Consider the following 19690-nt stretch of genomic DNA (forward strand, 5'->3'; position numbering starts at 1 on the left):
TTCTAAATTGATGTCACTGAATGAAGTTTCCTCTTATATTTGCCAAAATTAACCATCGCTAAAAATTCTCAGATGAAATATTTATCCAGTTAGTGCTTAGTTTAGCAGTTACCAGTCTATCTACAAACTCAGTCCATACACATATTATGCATTTATCTTTCCCTTTCATCCTTCTTCTCAGCACAGACCAAATGTTAGCACTTGACTTGTTATTTTGTCTTAAAATTCTAAAATACAGGAGTTTGATGTCAAGAATGCATTCTGTAATGCATAGGAAAGTGTGGCTTGTTGTATACTAATAAAAAGAAAGCCTGACTGTGATTCTCAACCACCTCCGGTCACGCCGAAAGCACCCTCTGCTCTGTAATGGTTTTTACAACAAGAGCTTGAGTTTTTTTAACATTAAAGAGAAAAAAAAAAGAACAATCAAAAAACAAAACAATAACGATATATTTCAAAATGAGATGATAGAAATTTAACAATGGCGTTATATTACTATTGTTATCTTCAAAATAGTTGCTCAGGTTACCAGACATAGGCTTGCAAAATTGATCAAGCAATATGATTTTCCTTTGAGTAGTTTCTTTACTTTCCTCTATTGTGTCTTCTGGATCTTATTTACTCTTTCAGTTTCTTACAATAGTGAGACAATGTGGTGTTTTCACATGCAAGTCTGATTTATTTCACTTAGAAGTATTGTTTCTGGTTGTATCTGTTTACCTATAGAAATTTCAACTTTATCTTTCATTATAACTGGGTAATACTCCATTATATAATAGTACTACATCGGTTTTATCCATGCCTCATTTGAAGGGCATTTGTGCTGTTTCCAAGATCTGGTTATTATAAATTGTGCTGCCATAATCACGGGTGCACATATATCACTGTGGTATGGTGTTTTCAGTTCTTCGTGGAGAATACCTAAAAGGGAATAGCGGGGTCAAAAGGCACCTCTGATTTCAGCTTTTTGAGGAATGTCCACTGATTTCTAAGAAATCAACCAATAACAAATGGTGGTTGGACCTAAGAGGAAAAAGAATGTGAGTTTTGACGTGAGTTAGAATGCGGGCTTTACACATGGCATTGACTTTCCTGGTGACTTACAGAATGTTCTGAATGAATATTCCGTTGTATGAAGTAATTTTTTGCCATTTGTTTCTCAAACTGAACATTTGATAATGTGGTGTGAGGCCGGTTCAGTAACTCTGGCCTACTACTTATTTTTGTAAGGAAAGTTGTACTGAAATACAGCCTTGTACATTAGCTTATGGCTGCTTCCATCCTAGAACAGCAATTTTAGGAGTGTGACGGAGACCATCTGGCCTACACAGTTGAAAATATTTACTATGTTTCCCCTTATGGAAAGAGATAAGTTGCCTTGCTTGGCTTAGTCTCTAGAAGATGAAGCATGAGGCCTGAGATACTGCAATCCAGTGTTTGGATTCAGGCCCTGATGTTTAAAATTTCTTGAATCTTTATTAAATTATTAAACATCTAAGATCCTCTAATTTATACTATGTAGAATAAACTACTGATACTTATCTCATGGTGATGCAGTGAAGATCACACAAAACCCTGTAAGCAGAAATGTTAGCATTTCTAATTATTTTTAGTTTTTAATTTTCATATAACATCATAAAGATAACTGTGTTCAGGGTGCTGAAAAGGTGAGCATGAAAGCAAGTTTTGGGTTTATGTCGGAACCAGCTGTTGTTCAGATAGGCTCCCAAAGTTGAGCTTGGGTGGAGTGTGGAGCTGCTTGCTGGCTGAGGTCATGCTTCATTTTCAGCATTTGGAACATGGCCTGACCTTGAACTTCAAGATGACTCGCTCGTTGCATGTATCTGTGATTTCTTCAGTGAGAATAATCAGAAGGGAAAGATCTTCTCTCTTTTTGTGTTATCAAATTAGAAGCAGAAACACTTACATCTTTTGGCAAAATAGAAATGTATGTTTTGTTTTATTTTCTTCTTTTTAAAAGATGTACACGCAAGGCTCATTTTTGTACCAGTATTTGAAAGAGCAGAGAGCAAAGGAATGCTCATTTTATAAAAACAGTCACAATATGATTATGTTTTATCCACATTCCCAAGTAGTATAGCAGCATTTAAATCTGGTTTACTTGTTGTATCTGTAATAATTTTAAAGAAATTAAAGAAAAACAAAATTAGCTTATCTGAGATGCAATGATATCATTTTCATTATTTCCCCATTCTTATGTCCACATTCCACGGTAGCTTTAGTCATTTTATGTGCAATTTTTATTTTTCTCATGTAAAAAGCTGTGGTTTCCCTGAAACCTTCTTTTATTTAGATAACTTTAGAGAGACTTCTTGGTAATACACTAAGGTTTCTGCAAAAGTAATAATGATATTAATTTTATCTTTCTTCTCTGGTTATGATACATGAAAATTAGATAAGCTATATAATCTTATTATCTGACTCTGATACCAAAGGTGTGCATGAGTGGTGATTAGTTCTATGGGTTTCTCTTTAGACATCACTATTTGATATTGTCATCAATAGCATAGCAATACTCATGTGTCATTGCCAAACTCTGTTGTTTGATAATGTAATAAGAGAATATATTTCATAACAGTAGTGCCAAAATATGTTAACAATCATGAGGTGTTTAATAGAAAATCTAACAGTTTATATCATCTTCATATTCATGTATATAAAAGATATTAAACTGAATATAGATGTTTATGTTAACATTATTGAATTATTTATTATACTACTTATATCTGTTTTTGCAACTTCTTGTTTTTCTAAACTCAAGGACAACCAGAATATTTTGGGTTCCTGAGTACAAACACTGTAGGCTAAGCAACACAGTCACTGTTTCATTTGCCATTTATGCTTTTGCCGTTTATACTGAGCCTGATGAATATGCAGTCCCATTTGCACTCATCCTCAAATCTGCTTGAGTCTTTCCATGATGCAAAAAAGCATCTGCTTGCCTTAGTCACCCAAACATATTCCAAAAATGAAATGTGAAGTTATCCAAAAGCTGGCGGGTATGGTTTTTCTAGGCGTTACCAGTGTTGAATGTCAAGGATATTTACTAGTAATTGCTATTATGAAAATTATAATAGAGAAACAAAACAATGGCAAAGATAATTATATAGATAGATTCATTTAGCCTAACAACTTATGTTTTCCATTTTTATATATGGTAAACAGTTTATTAGATGAGGTTTATAAGTATTTATTTTTAATTTATCTAGAAAAACTTATTTGTTCTTAATTGTAGACCATAGCCTATTTTAATTGAGATGTTGTAAAGAAAACAATATGTCAGACTCTTTTACATGCATGAACATTCTAATCTTTTGTCTTTCAAATACATATCTTAACTGTCTTGTGTCTTTTTCTCTGTCCTTAGAATAACTCAGTGTTGTTTTTGTATGTAGCGTGAGTACACAGATCATTAAAGTGATTATGTTATGGAAACCCTAATAACAGCCTATCAATACTGAAAGACTATGAGCCTTTAGAGAAATTAAGCTTGGTAAGGGAATTGAGGATATAGCTCAGTGGTAAAGGGTATTCCTAGCTTTATGAAGCCAAGGATTCAATTCCCGAAGCAAACAAACAAAATGAAAACAAATAACAAAAAAGTAACAGAAGTTGGCAATATGAACTTTCATAACTAGATACAGTTATACAGGAGAATATACATAATAACAAATTATGGAGAAAAATTGAATTGACATACAATTGACATTTCTATGTTAGAAGAAATATGTTGACTGTTTTCTTTCAGTGCAGTTATTGAGATTTCAGCAATTGAAGATGCTGAAGAACAAATACACAACTATTTCAAAGACTTGCTGCTGAGAACTAAAAGTAGATGCAAGTCTTGAGATTTCTTTCAGTTTTGATTTTACTATATCTTTAATGTAAATTTACTGACCTGTGCCCATCACTGAAAGATAAAGGAGAAAAGTTTTATTTGGCTCACAGTGTAGAGTTCCATCATTAACTGGTTCCAAGGCAGGTTGGCATGGCAGAGGAGCACCACAGAGGAGAAAATACAGTGCTCAGAGTGAAAGACTGGAGGCAACTGAACCAGAGAAGCAGTGAAGAAGCAGAGAACAGTGGCAGCAACCAAGCCTACCTTATATTTTATCTGTGGTACCCATCCTTTGGGCAGGACCAACAACACCCAGAGTGGCTCACCATGAATCTCAGCACCACACTCCCTCTTTCCAGCCACCTCAGAATAAATCCACCTATGACCACGTGAGGCTTTGAGGAGACATCCTTGTACAAGTCATACATAGGTAAATGTATAATAACATGACTATTGATACTTATACTCAGTGTTGTAAAGTGCTCAACACTGAACTATGTCTTATTCCTGTGTTGCAGCTAAATGATGAATCTTGCTTTGGAGTAAAATCTACACAGAAATGAATAGCTTTTCGGAATATTTCTATAAAAAAGTTAATATAACACAGAAAGAAATAGTAAGAAGCGACTGTAGAAACAAATTTTCCCACATTGCTCTATTGGTGGGAACCTATAACCTGGGATCTGTAGTCAAAATAAAACTAGTGTGGGTCTGGTCACCCCTGGAAGAGTTATACAAAAACAAATCCTCATGTAACTGTACGTAACAGGAACATCAATCATAAATGGGAAGAAAATGAATCAGGAAGTTTTCCCAGAGCAAGTGGCAGCAAAAGAGTATTTACAAATTTTAAAGACAGTATATGTGAAAGAAATTTCAGGAAGAGTGGTAAATAAAAGATTTGCTATACAAATAAAGAGCAACTGTTGGGAAAAGTAAAGAAACTGAAAAAAAAAAAAAAAAGAAGACTCAGAGGAAACTAGTCTTTGTGAAACACAGAGGAGAAAAAAATTACAATGTGCTTAAGAATCTGGGAAATGAGACTTACACGGCTGTCCGCGTGTCCAAAAGCTGGTAGAGATGTCTTTGAAGTTACTGATTTGTATCTTGTGAAAACTAGATATGGAGCAATGTAGTTCTAGCTCAGTCACATTGAGACAACACAATTGAGCATAATGACCAGAAATAAGATCTACAGTCAATCCACACATGATGCGCTGGATTAACTAAAATCAATTTGTAACACCCAAGTGAACTAAATCAGTGTCATTCTGGGTGTGGAAGGCCCACCTGAAGATGACTGCCAACAGCATAGAAGCAGAACTGGGGAGGAAAAGGTGGTGCTGGTGATTCTCCTGGAGAAGCTTGTCAGGTTGATTTTCCTTATATGAACTCATCATCAAAGGATCTAGGGTCCTCGCTGTCACTTAGGATGGCGGTGGCTCTCTCCTGGGGATCTTTGGTCTCTACCTAGAGTTGCTTCCTGGCTCCAGTGCAGATCCCTCAGCCTGAGGCACAGATTGTTCATCTCACTCTCACAGACTTTCTAGCTTCCACCACTGACCTTTGGGCCTTCCCAGATCCTTGATATAGACTTGCATGAGACATTATTGTGGACTGTAGACCTCCAGTTGGGCTTGTAGGGGACATTGTTATGGGGTTCAAGGTCTTCAACTGGATTTGTGCAGGGCATTTCTGTGAAATACAGGCCCTCAACTGGATTCTCTGAGTCTCAAGTGTGTGTACAGATTTCCTGCACTCTTTTGCATTTGACTCTTTGGGTGATTACTATAAATAATCATATAACCTATGTCCTCTGTTAAAATGTAAAATATCTTTTAGTTACTTTTGGTATAATATCACAAAATAAGTGGTGCAAAAATAGATGTTTATTTCTCAAATTTCAGGAGATTGTTAATCCAATATCAAGATTTTTACACATTTAGTTTTTGGTGAGGGACTTCTCAGCTTGCAGACAGCCTCATTTGCTGAGTCCTTACAGAAGAGAAGGAAAAAGGTCTCTTTTCTCTTCTTCTTCTTCTTCTTCTTCTTCTTCTTCTTCTTCTTCTTCTTCTTCTTCTTCTTCTTCTTCTGCTTCTGCTTCTGCTTCTGCTTCTGCTTCTTCTTCTTCTGAAGATATGAATGGCATCAGAGAGGCTCTTAATTCATAATCTCATCTATACCTAATTGCTCCTAAAGGCCTCACCCTATGAGAACATGCCAGTGAGAATGAGACTTCAACATGTAAACCAGAGTGGAAAGCACACAGCTTCAGTCCACCATGATATGTAAAATCTACTAAGAAGTTTTTTCATTTTATCTATGGGAAAAGGATATCTATTTTACTGTTTCAGACAGGAAAGTGAAATGATCATATTTGCACTTTTAAAAGCTCTAACGCACTGCATTTCACAGAGTGTGTTGAAAATGGACAAGCTGGAGGAAGAAGACCTTTTAGTTTTGAGCTGTAATTCATGTGAGAAATGTAGGTGACGTACAATGGGATAATGGTTATAAAGACAGAAAATTTCTGCCACTTTTAGAAATATGAGCAAGGTCAACCCACAGCCAATTTGCTATAGTTCATACATAGAGATTTTAAGACCTAAAAGTGTCTTTTATTATAATTTGAGCTGCAAAGATGACAACTATATGGTTCTCCTAATATAGTATCTATGTGTTCTTTTTGGTCACATTGTGATTGAAGAATTTGAACATCTAAGTTATGTAGGTGAACATTTAGTTCTTAAAATTTAGAGAAAAGATAATTCTTATTCACTCAACTTTTGTAATATTGGAACTTGAAATGCAGAAATTGAAAGTAGAATTTTAAAGTTTATTATATGGTGAGTTGCTTTTCAAATCCTATGTTATATTGAAATGATCCAAAAGAAGAGGTGATGGACTACAGGAGGAACATTGATCAATATTCTTATACAGCCACACTGGCTATCAAGAAACATGACATTAGTTTTTGGTGATAATATTTAATGTGACATTTCTTTATCACATGAGACGTTCCAGAATTTTCCAGATTAATTGCTTTTCTTTTATACATGAATGCTCTTAGGCAGGGGGTTTATCAACACAAACTAGTTTATGTTGCAGAAAAAAAATCCCCTAATCTTTATCTTAAGACCACAGAGGTTGATTTTCTTTCTCAGATTAAAGGCAATGATATACCTAATGAGACAGCCACCATTCACAAAATACCAATTGCAAAGTCAAAAGAAAAAATCTCTGGAAAATCACGCAGGCTTTCAAACCTTATCCGAAGTCATGATACATATCACTCATGCAGCAAACTTGTTGACTAAAAGAAGTCATGTGAAACAATTAAAGTGGGCCTAGAAGAGTGCTCCTCCCAAGATGAGGTCAGAAATATTTGGGGAGCAATATTAATGACTATCGTCAGTTTATATGTAAAGGAAGACTAATGTTAACAATATTACCCCCCCACATTCCAAAATAAATTAGAGGAAACCAAACTTTAACTCTCTTTTCCATGTTATCTTGGCAAGGTTTTGGGAAAAATGCCCTGGCAGATTAGGTTTTAAAGTTCATCAGATGCCAAAGAATTGTAGTCTATCTGTCCTAAGTTTAGAGACTATATTTTGAAAGAGAGGTAAATATTGTTTCTGTACAATTTAAATTTCAAGAAAAATAAAATAGCAATATCTATAGACCATTAAATTCAACTGCAGGACTAGCCTAAAGGGAAAATTTGGAAAAAAACATGTTTTTAACTTAGAAATATTTGAAGAAGGGAGATGGCAAATATTTCTCAATTTCAGTTAAATATTAGACTATTTATAAAATATGAAGACCACTATGCAAAATAAGATCTTTCCATTTTATTATCCTTAGGAAACAAAGAATATTCTATACTTAAATGATAAAACAAAGATCTGAACTTTGTAAAACTTTTTAAAAATCATGGGTTTTCTTTGAAAGGATGAAAACGTGTTTACATATATTATATTTAGAAACACAAATGCCAAATGCTTTTTAAGGAATATTATTTGTCATGCTACGTGTTCCCTTAGGAAATCAGGTCTTGTATAATGTGAAGAAATAAATTGAGCTGAAAATCAAAGTCTAAAAATAGAAACAAAAGCAAAAACAAAATAAATATTAGCATATATGTTTTGATTCTTGCTGTCTACTTCCAATGGGGGCTTTAACAGTATCTAATATTCCTAAAATTTAATCATTTTATGCACAATTTAATCTACTTGTATGATTTTATTTTGAATGGTTTGATGATTTTGACTGGTCTGTACTTTGGCTCAGTGGTTACTGGGAATAGAATATGCATAGAATTTAGCGCTATTAAATGAAGGAACAAATTATCACTCACAACCCAGCTTGATATTTGCACTAATGGAAATCTGCACAGTCCAATCAGTGGAATTGATTACACAAAATATGTCCTTAGGAAATAGGGCCTTAAAAATATGTTTTCTCTTTTTGAAGATGTTTTTCCACCAGTAAAATGAAGGAGGTATTAAAAATAATGCTGAAATGAGTCTGAAATCAGCCACTTATTCCGGAAAACATACAGATTCTTTCATTTATTTGTTTTCAAGTGGCCTCCGTTTAGAAATTTATGCTGTCTAAGTTAGTACTAGATTGCTCCTGGAACACCAGTGGTCCAACAGTGTTCTAAACTATTTGTAGAATATAAAATAAGAAGTTATATTGGACTACTCTATAGTGGACCAGGCAAGCATTTATAATGAAAGAAAAATGTTGTTTGGTACATGGTTGCCAAAATATTTTTTCACTAATAAACCTGAAAAGACTAGAATGCTATATAAAATTTATTAGAAAAAGCCGATGCTTTTAAAGAGTATGTAGAAGTGGAAAGAAATGAATAAATATCTTTGTTAGTATTATCACAACTCTAATTTTATTTCAACATAGATGAGGATTGGAAAAGACAGTTTGCTTAATATAAAGGACTCACAAACTACAAAGTCCCTCTTTCCACCTTAAAAATATTTAAACTATACTTCTTTTCTTAGACATTAGTAAAAAACATAAGTAAAATAAATCTTTGAAAATCTACTAAAAAGCAAAACACTGGAATTTGCTGAACTAGTTCTGGGGATATTTATTACTAAGATCAAACTTGAAATCTGAAAATACATCTAAAAGAATAAGATTAACTTTGTGCGGAAGGAAATATACAGCATTTAATTTAATATCTAACACTTTTAAAAACATCCACAGAGGGATAAACTGAAACCACACTGGAAATAACAGGAGAACAATAACAAATGCAGAAACAGCTAAGCAGAGACTTGGCAAGATGGAAAATGAAGAAGTCATAACTGCACACAGTGGACCGCATTGCTTTGGATTGCCTTGACACCCTGTGGAATAGCACATAAACAGATGTGACTTTTTCAGTGGGTACTAACAGGAAAATCGTGCGATAGAAACTGTTCCAGGTCTCTAAAAAGAAAAGATACAAAATTTGATCAAATAAAAAACGATGAAGAAGTATTTAACAATAGCATTTCCATTATAGGAAATGAATAAAAAATCACCACGTGTCTATTGATTTGGCAGGTTCGAATATGCTGGAATTAATTAGTTATCCCTTACATTTTCTCAAAGTTCACATAATATTGCAGTAAATTAGACTTCTCAAAATCCGTAAATGCCACTTTCTATTAAAAATACTTGTTGATAAAGACTTAGATAAAATTTATTTTCAATTAGTCTAGAAAAAGTGAACATTCAGAATATTTTAGCCACAGTATAAATTAAGTACACATTATGTTTGGATGTATAAAATGTTGATGTGTCTGTATATGAAAATTTAAAAGATATAGAATGCATCAATACAAATATCATCCTATTTAGAGTCAGCAAATATTTGAAACTAGTATGTGTTAGACTTTATTTTGATCAAACATTTATTCTTTGAAGTAGCTATTTTCAAGCAAGTTGAGTTTAAGAAAAGATAAGGACACAACAGAGATTAAACCATGAAATTATGGTTGCAAAATAAATGGCCAAGTGTCCACACATAGCTATCATCCACTGACAATATTGCTAAATGAGACAAATTTTGTAAATAAATACAGATTTATTCTTAAATCATAAGATGTTTTTTAAAATAAATCACCAGCAGAAATCTCAAATATGAAAAATAAAATTCAAGATACAATATCATACAGATGATAAAGTAATTGGAAAATAAACTACAGAAGAGCCCTATAGTTTTGGCTAATGTATATCAATGTGTATAAAAATAATACCCATGTTCCAGATTTTCTGTACTAGCTTTTGCATATTGGTCAAAAATTGAAATTTTTATTCTTTTAAAAATTTATAGCTATTTTTCTGATTTTAAGCCACTAAAAACATTTTTCTGGTGGTCCTTATGGATATATATGTATGTATTATGTATAATTTTATACTGAAGAATTTTCATAGGTTCACCACAGTTGGGAGAAATTTAAGGTTAATATGAAAAATAAAATATCCTGAGCATTAAGGCAGCATGAGACATGAGTTGAGGTCAAGAAGATTAGAGCCTCTTAGTTTGGGTCAGTTAAGAGTAAAATCTTATTCTGACACTTAGAAATCAAGAAGTGGATCAGAGTAAAGATATACAGGGTTCAACTTCACTGATTAGAAATTATTATCTTAGAGTTTGTCGCAGTTTAATAGCTGTGGTTTCCTCTCTTCCTAACTCTGCCAATACAGCTTCAGCTAATACTTACTTTTCTTCTCCTCAAGGCTATTTTAACTACTTAAACACAGAACTATGGAAGATTGGAGGGATTTAAGGTGACAGACATATAATGATAAATGTGTGAATATATTACATAAAATGATGATGAAATAATGTTGGAAATATTCATCAGTATTAGCAAATACATAACTTGATTTAAAAGATATCATGGCTTTTGATTTTATTAAATTATGCTTTGAGTTTTTATTCACTAACTCACTCCATGTACAATATGAAAATTGCAAAGTAATATGTAAAACAGAATGTTGCTAATTTTCCAGCTTTAATGTGCCTTTCCATCTCCTCTTTGCATTTGATCTCAGCCCTGATACATCTCACTGGCTCCCACTTACTCGTTCTCCAACGTTCATTCACTTGTTTTTCCATATTTTGTAGTACAGTTCACCTCTAATGTTTGCGTTAATGTACAGACAGCTCTGTAATATAAGTTGTATTCATTTGCTGTGGCCAGGTGTGTTTGGAAGCTACTAGCTTGCAGGCAAACTGGGAGGTTAGATTGTGATGAGTTTCTAGCGCTATTTGAAGAGGATTTCATTCTGTTACTGAAATCAATAAATGACAAGATTTAAAAAACTAATTAAAGGTAAGAAAATGAGTGAAAAGGGAGCCATGGAAAAAGTTCAGAGTGAAGGAAGACTAAAGAGCTCTCTACAAGGTTTGGCGAGCACAAAATTAGATTTTTATGTATAGTGGCTAAAAAAATTTGGTCGTTGAACCCTAAGTTTATCTAGCTGCTATCTCTTTGGAAATATTACCACATCAGGAAGATAGCCTCCATATGAAAGAGATCTCATAAAAGACATTTCATTTCTTTCACTTATAAATTTGCAGAAGAAAAATTCTCAGAGAGAAAGTTTTCACTCTGTTTCTTTTCAAGAAAATATAAAACCTTATTGCCACACATTCATTTAAATTTTTTGCATTGACTTTGCAACATGAATTCGTAAGTAAGTTAAACAGCTCCTACAGGAGTTAAAATGGGCTTTTCTATTGTAGATCTAACACAAATGCTTTTGAAAGACTCTCTCTGTGTGTGTGTGTGTGTGTGTGTGTGTGTGTGTGTAACAAAAGTGTTATGAGGTCCTGGGATATAGCTCAGCTGGATGTAACTGCCTGGTAAGTACAAGGTCTTGAGTTTGATTCCAGGTTCCAAAACAAAACAAAACAAAACAAAATAAAATGTTTTGATTCTAAGAGAATTGTAGCCTGAAAATTTATCAGAAATTCTTATGGGTGTATTTTGAAAATTCAGCTGTATGGTGGTTTACAAGTATTTAATAAACAAATATGACAAAATAAATAATTTTTTATTAGTAACATCTTTCACAAGGGCAATGATGCACCAAGAAAAATTCTGACATGACAGCTGCATTTGGATTCCTGTGCCATGTTCAAGGTCTATTTATTATTCTATGAAGCTTTCAGCTAATCACGCATTATTGTGCAAAGAGACTGATATCAGTTAACCACTTTAAAGTATTCTGATCAAATGTTGAATCACTTTCATAAGAATGCTTAGAGCACAGGATCAGGTCAGTTCAGACACCCAAAACCCTGGCACAGTAACTATCAAAGAAGTCATTGATCAAATCACATTTTTTGATCAAGATCTAAACAGGTAGGGGCTGTGGATTTAGCTCAGCGGCATAAGCACCTGCTTGGCAAGTGCGAGGTTGTGAGTTCAATCTCCAGTACCAAACAAACAAAAAAAACAAAAAAAAAAAAAAAAAAAAAAAAAAAAAAAAAAAAGATCTAGGCAGGTAGACAAAAAGGCTTTAGGGATCTGGGAAATCTAATAATAGTAAGTAAGTTTCTGCTGAGTTGGGACTTAACACCTAATTTTTTAGTGAGAAAAGAAGAACTGTAAAAGAATGGAGGAGTACCATATTAGATAGTCCAGGACTGCAGGAAGGTTATTAAAAGTGGGCTCAAGCATTAGGAACAAAGTAGAAATTCCGTTTACAGAATGAAGTGAATTATGCAGTCTTTTAGTCACGTGAACATGACAGAAAAATATTACATCATTTCATAGGGTATTATTTTAGCACTATAAAATATTTCTCAGAGTTCTCCTTATAAAGAATGAAAAAAATCCATAAATTAGTCTCTGGGAAGCTCATAATAACTGGATAAATGAAAAGGCATCCTGCTCTGAATTACCACCTCTTCTCAGCATACTGGGTATAAGTGTGCTAACCCATCAAGAGCACACAAGCTTAGATGTGCTCTAATTGAGAGTAGCCATGATCACTGATCAAACTAATTCATGCGTAAACTTTAAGCCAATATGGTGTACATTTTTATGGATTAATAAAGATAGGGTCTGTTTTAAATTATATTGAATTGAAACTGTCTTCTATTGCCAAGTTGTTGAGTAGGTGAGTGTATATACACACAAAAAAATGTAGATTTCAAAGGAAAGACCTTGGCAACAAGTAAATACTTAAGTGCTAGTATTATTTACACTATCTTTAAAAACACATGGTGGGTTAACACTACTCCTATAGTGTTAATAAATAGAGATCAGAAGATACAAAAAGAAAAAGAAATCTGAGGCATTAAACAAAGTTGTAATTTAGAAAAGTGAAATATAATCCAAAAGTAAATCAAGGAAATAAGAGAAAAGCTGAAAGAAAAGTATTCACAAAGACCAGGAAAAAAAAGGAAGATTTAATAAATATTGCTAAATGATCAAATAAGTCTTAAAAACTAACATTGTAAGGACCAGTTCTGATTGGAGTGGCTAAAAACAAATAATTGGAGTGGGTTCAAATACTTTGGAAGAAATGAGGACCAGACTTACAAATGCTTATGCTCTCTTTCATACGTTTAGGTGAAACAATATCTGGTTAAATTGAGAAGAGGGATTAGTAGATGAAAATGGTGGAATAGAAGATGGAACGCAAAGGTTGGATTTGATCAGTGCACGTTGTATGCATATGTGTAAATATTGCACTGAGCCTCATTAACACAGACTGTTAGTACATGATAATCAAAAAAGAAAGAAAGAAAAAAAGAAAAGCAGAAACTGTGTATGGAGTTGTAGGGTAAAACATGAACAATATTTTTCTAATTAACAACAACAACAAAAAACCTGCTTGACCTATGATTGTCATTTAAATCTTCTACAGAAACTTCTGAATAGGGCTCATTACTGGTCTGCCAGGAGTGCTATGCTTGCTCCTTATTTAGAATACAAAAAGATGGCCACCACATGGTTTGGGAGGCAGAGAGACTAAAATTCATATCTGTGCCTGTTTTAACTTTGTTCTAATTGTATTTTAAAGTTTTCAATTATTTCTATAGTCTTCTGGTTATGTGTGTAGACCCAGTCAATTTGTGATTGATATAGTGATAATAATTTATATATTTTTCATGTACAGTTGTTATTTGAACTTAATAAAGTAAGACTTTTTGAAGACTGTAAGCTTTAGGACACTTCATTTGTTAACAAGATTTAAGTGCTAGTATGCACTCAAGGAATATTGTTTACCAGTATGATGAGTTGCTTACAATTTTCAACCATATGGATGAATTCAAGCTAATGAAGATAATTCTGAAGATGTTTACTGTCACAGAACCCAGTCTAAGGAACTTTAAAGAAATTCACAGGGAAAAAGCCTTAATAATCATTATTATGAGAGTATTATTCTTCAGCATGAGCAAGAAAAAGCAATCTTTCTTTAGATATTATACTGTGGGAAGTAATGTGTTAATATGTTTGTGACCTCTGTATGAAAGTTTCCTTCTAGTGTCTGGGGATTTTTTGTTTTGTTTTGTTTTGTAGTCTGAATCTCAGTGAAAAGTGGATTCTGCATTTGTCTATAAAAGCTGTAAAGGCTCACATATTTACTCACTCCAGTCCATAGAATGTAGAATATGTCAAAATTTGCAATTGCAAAGATGAATAGGGAAAGAAGATTTATTTAAAACTATTGTATGAGGAGAGATTGAAGTCAACTTCTTTGATGTAAAAATGTGGAAGAGTTTGAAGTACAGGGTTGAGTAGGAAGACGCTCTGGAGAATATTGGTGAGTTAACTGGCAAATGCAATTAAACCATCTGTGTTTACTAATTGGCACTTGCATGTCAAAGTTAAAATGCTACCTCCCTATACAGGCTGGGAAATATTTGTGTAATCTGACAATGAGATAGCTCCCAGGATCTTGAAGCAGGAATCCATTAGCTTTAATACTGGCAAGAGACTAGAAGATTTGCATCTTAAAGGGACAGAGAAAGAATTTATAGTTGCAAGCTTTTAAAATTAAGGGAATTCAGAGACCCATAGTTCAGAATAATTCTGCCTAAATTCTTGACAAGATGAGGGGAATGTTGGGGTTGTCTTGGTCAAATGAAGGCAGATTAGTGAACTGGTCAATTGGAAGCTACTCTGGGGATCTTTAAAAAATGTAGCTTTAGAATTCAGAGTCCAGTGCTCACCAGGAAAAGTAAAAATAGTGCTTGAGATTCTAGCAGTACCCAGAAGGCAATGATGTCTAATGGTGGTAACAGCCCAAATTTCTTTCCTACAACCAAACTCTTCACATGATTAGGTTCATGGCATCCTAGACTACATCGGCTCTGTTCTGAATTCCATGTCCAGTTTTCTAGTTGTCTTTTATTTGATAACTTTCCAGTATCTTGACAAAATGTTTCTTCTGGGTTACCGTACTTTGCTTTTTGTTTGGAATGAGGTACATTCCCTGGTGTTTAATGTTACACTGATAGAGCTCACATATTTTCCTTCTGTGTGACATTTTTCTTATTTACCAGAAGGGATTTTATTTACTCTTCTTTGGCAATCCATTTTAACCATCATGAATATAAAATCATTCTTATATTGCCTGAAAAAGAAATAATTACATACAGTGTAGCTTGTTATAAATGAGTAGCTTCTGCCGGCACAAAAGATGAAAACTAATTAAAAATCTAATTGTGCCTAAAATAAAAGACACACTCAGCACAACTGAAGATGTGGGAGATATGACAAAATTGGTATTTAATTTTAGTGATATATATTATATACAATAAAGGATATGCAAATTGCATATCATACTCGTTTCTTCAAGTGGTTATTAGTCTAAATTATTGCAATATTCCTTGATATTCCACTTTTTCCTCTCATACAGTCTTTAAATCAAATATTTCTTCAGCATTCTTTATGTTTCCAATACAACATAAGATACTTTGAGAATATTTGAAACCTAGAGATTAGTTCCTTAACATGGAACCACTAATATTTCTACTAGTGGAAAGTGAAAACCCTTTAGTTACCATTATGCTCATTTGTTTCATTTATTCTTCTAGTCTCTCTTTGTCAATGAAAATTTGAAAGTTTTGTCCTATTATTTGTTTGTTTTTTCTTTTGATAGTCTGTTTTTTTTTTTAATCTACAACATGTACTCTGAGTAACCGTTTGGCCATTCTTTTAAGATCATGATTCACAATCTATTAACTATTGTTATTTTCTAATTATTTTGTTATGAAATTTTGTTTTATTTTTCATGGAACTAAGAGGATTGATTTTTACATTTTACTTATTATTATGTACTTGAATTTCATTTAAAAAACATGAAAATGTATAGAAATGTAGAAAAATCTATACTCTGGTATAAAATGAGGATGGCCTGAGCTGAAGAAGATTTAACTGTCCATATATGAGAGGCATGTGACAGAGTGAAGAGAGGCTCATCCAGGAATTAGAAGACCTACTTTTCCATCCCTTCAAAATACATTAATCTGACAGTGAATTTACTTACTTGAAACAAGGATAAGAGTAGCCATGCACTTCAAATTGTGATGAAAATCATATAGTGTTTATATGCAACATCAATATAAAGGCCTATTCTTATGTAGATCATTATTAATTTTAATGAGCAAAGATAGAGTACATATACATTTTCATAGGAACTGGATCACTTTAAATAGTCAACAAATATATTCCTGTATCCTTCTATTATTCTATGGCTTGATAACAATACTCAATAGTGTCTGACATGATTTCTTTACATTTTGACATGTTCAAATGAATGACATTGCAACTTTATCTTGTCAAAATTTTCAGTACTTGGCCTCTTCTGCCATCTGAACTCCAGGACAGTATGGCTCCATTCCTCCAGTTGCTTCTATCAAAACACTTGACATTATCTTTCATTACTCTTTTTCTCATTCACTATATCCCACCAAATCGCAAGTTCTGTAGATTTTATCTTTAAAATACATGACAAATACATATAGTGTGTTAGCTTTCTATCATCGTGACAAAAATACTTAAGAGATCAACTTAAAGAAGGAAAGATTTATTTTGGCTTATGCTTTAGATGTTTTTGTCCATAGTTGGCTGGTCCCATCATTTGTGAGTCTGTTGTAAGAGCCTGTGACAGGCAAAACTACTGATTTTCTGATGGCCAGGAAGCAAACACAGAGCAAAAGGAGTGAGGAATATAATATGCACTTTAAGCATGTGGCTACTAGTGATCTGCTTATTCAAACTAGTTGTCACCTTCTAATAATGCCATAGAATTATAAAGTCATGAATTGGTTACTAAGGGGGTTACATCATTCATGCAGGACTCACTTCCCAAAAACTTGAGCTCTGAACTTCATTACATTGAATACCAACTTTCAACACCTGAGCCTTCTGAGAAATAGTTGCGGTAGTTATCATCCTCACAGTTTAGCAGTTCATCATGATCATATTATTGAACTGTTGTATTGGCTTTATGGTGGCCTTCCTTTTTCTGCACTTGGTGCTCAATGCAGAAAACATCGTGATTCTTTAAAAGTGTGAGGCTGAGCCTGTAATTCCTTTTCTGGAAATCCTCCATTGGGTTTCTGTCATGACACAAAGCATGATAAATGTGCTTCTACTATCTCCTTTCATTCTTTTGTTGGTTTCCAAGAGCTCAAACTACCTTGGATTCGTCTGAAAATCTAAAATCTAAAAACACTTTGCTTCAGTGGCTGTACTGCTCTTCTTCCTTAAACTGTCTTATCCAGAATATTTTGGAATTGCTTGTCAACTTATTTGAGTCTGTGTTCAAATAGTGTCTCTTCAAAGAATCCTTTACTATTATGTCAAATAATGATTTCTATTAATCTTTTTCAGTAGCATTTATACCTCTTAACATTATTTTTCCATTGATAGTTATGCCTTTCGACATTACACAGCATTTCGTGTTAGTTTAGCCCTGGTTTCATGAAGGCACATGACTGTGTCTCACTCCCTGACTCCCTCCCAGAAACTACAGCAGCACATGATGCTTAAATAGCACTGAATACATTTTCGTTTAAGTGAGTAACTGAGTAAATGAGTCTCCAAAAATAGAGTGCTTTTTATTTTTATTTCCCTAGAGTTCAAACTTTAGAAAATATTGTTCCTCTGTTATCTTAGTCGAGTTAGACACTAAATGGTTCATATATAATATATAAAAATGTTGGGGGAATGTTGTTTCTAATTTTATTAATCAAATCACTATAAAAATAAAGATGCAATATAATCTTAGCAATTCCCATTGTTAGTCATTATCACCTTGAGCCACATAATATTTATTATATGTGGTTGATTAAAACTTAACTGAAAGCAAATTTGGTATTTTTGTGCAATTTTATTTTGGACAAAAGTGTACTTGTGTTTGAGGTTTTTCACATATATAAATTGTTTTCAAACTCCAATGCATTCTGATGTGCCTTTATCTGGGTACACCTACACGCCGGACTGCTGTGATATCAGACATAGGTACAGCACTTTATCTTGATTTTTGGCCCAATGAAAGAATCGGTTTGATCTAATGCCTACACACATTGCTTGACCATGCTTGTAAAATTGACAAGTAAGAGGACAAGTTAGTAAAATTTAAAAACTGAGTTTTTAATTCAAATTTTAACTCATCTGACAAATTGTATTTGTCAGATTTATGAATTATAGAAAGTTATTAAACTTCCTTTCTGGATTGCCAGATGAAGATCAAAATTATGTAGTGATTGAACTGTTTTTATCACAAGTTATTAATTGAAAAAATTTGATGTACAGCACTTACAACTGTGTTTCTGGCTAGAATATATAAATGATGTCATGGTGACGGGAAAGAGGAGAAGATGATTGAGATGCTGATGACCTCAGCAGCATCAATATTTTCTTGTGGCTTCTTATATTTTCTTACTGTACACAATCATTGTAGGTTTAGAGAATCTTTATATGACATGGAGGAGATATAAAAGGCAGAAGAACACAAAAATTTTCTCCATAATTGAAACAAGCCACAATATTTCATGTTGTGCTGCTGCATTCAGTAGTAATACACAATGTCCTGACCTACTGACCATGGATGAGTGTGTTCTGCTTCCCCCTCACTCACTCTTTGCTCCCTAAACACTGCTCCTTTGTGTGCTTCATGTCTGCTATGCAACAGCACCAGCTGCCTTCTGTAGACTTCTAGTTTTGGTCTCTAATGCCTTAACTCGTCCTGGTAGGTGTTCTAGAAGAGAAATCAAAAAGGAGGCAAAACTTTTGAAAAAATATTATAACAGTCATTTCCCGAGAAAAGACTTGACAGAAATAGAACTCTTGAGGGGTCATTAAATGTAGTGATCAGAAGAAGTTCCTGGGCACAGTCAGTGGAAGCACAAGCCTGCTAAGAACAGCTGTGCAGGTTTGGATGAAAACTGACACACATTATTTTTCCACATATTGGACAGGAAAATAATGCACCTGCAAAATAACACAACTGGACTTAAGTCATATTGAATACACAAAAATCAACACAAAGGAATTAAAGACTTAAACAAAAGATATGAAATTATTAAATTCCTAGAAAGAAACATAAAGGTAAGTTTTCTCTATATTAGTTTGGACAATAACCTCACATGTGTGGCCTCAAAAGCATGAGCACGAAAACAAAAATGACTCTGTGAAACTACATCAAATTAAAAAAATTCCAAATGAAAGTCAACAATATGAAAATGCAACCCATGAAAAGAGAAAAGTTTGTACACTGTATGTCAAGTAAACAGTTAGGTTAACAAAATATAGGTGACTCCTAGAAAGCAAGAAAACCAAA

The sequence above is a fragment of the Cavia porcellus genome, unplaced genomic scaffold (genome assembly GCF_034190915.1).
Source record: "Cavia porcellus strain 051 isolate PalLab524CR breed Dunkin Hartley unplaced genomic scaffold, mCavPor4.1 scaffold_1, whole genome shotgun sequence".
Taxonomy (NCBI): Eukaryota; Metazoa; Chordata; class Mammalia; order Rodentia; family Caviidae; genus Cavia; species Cavia porcellus.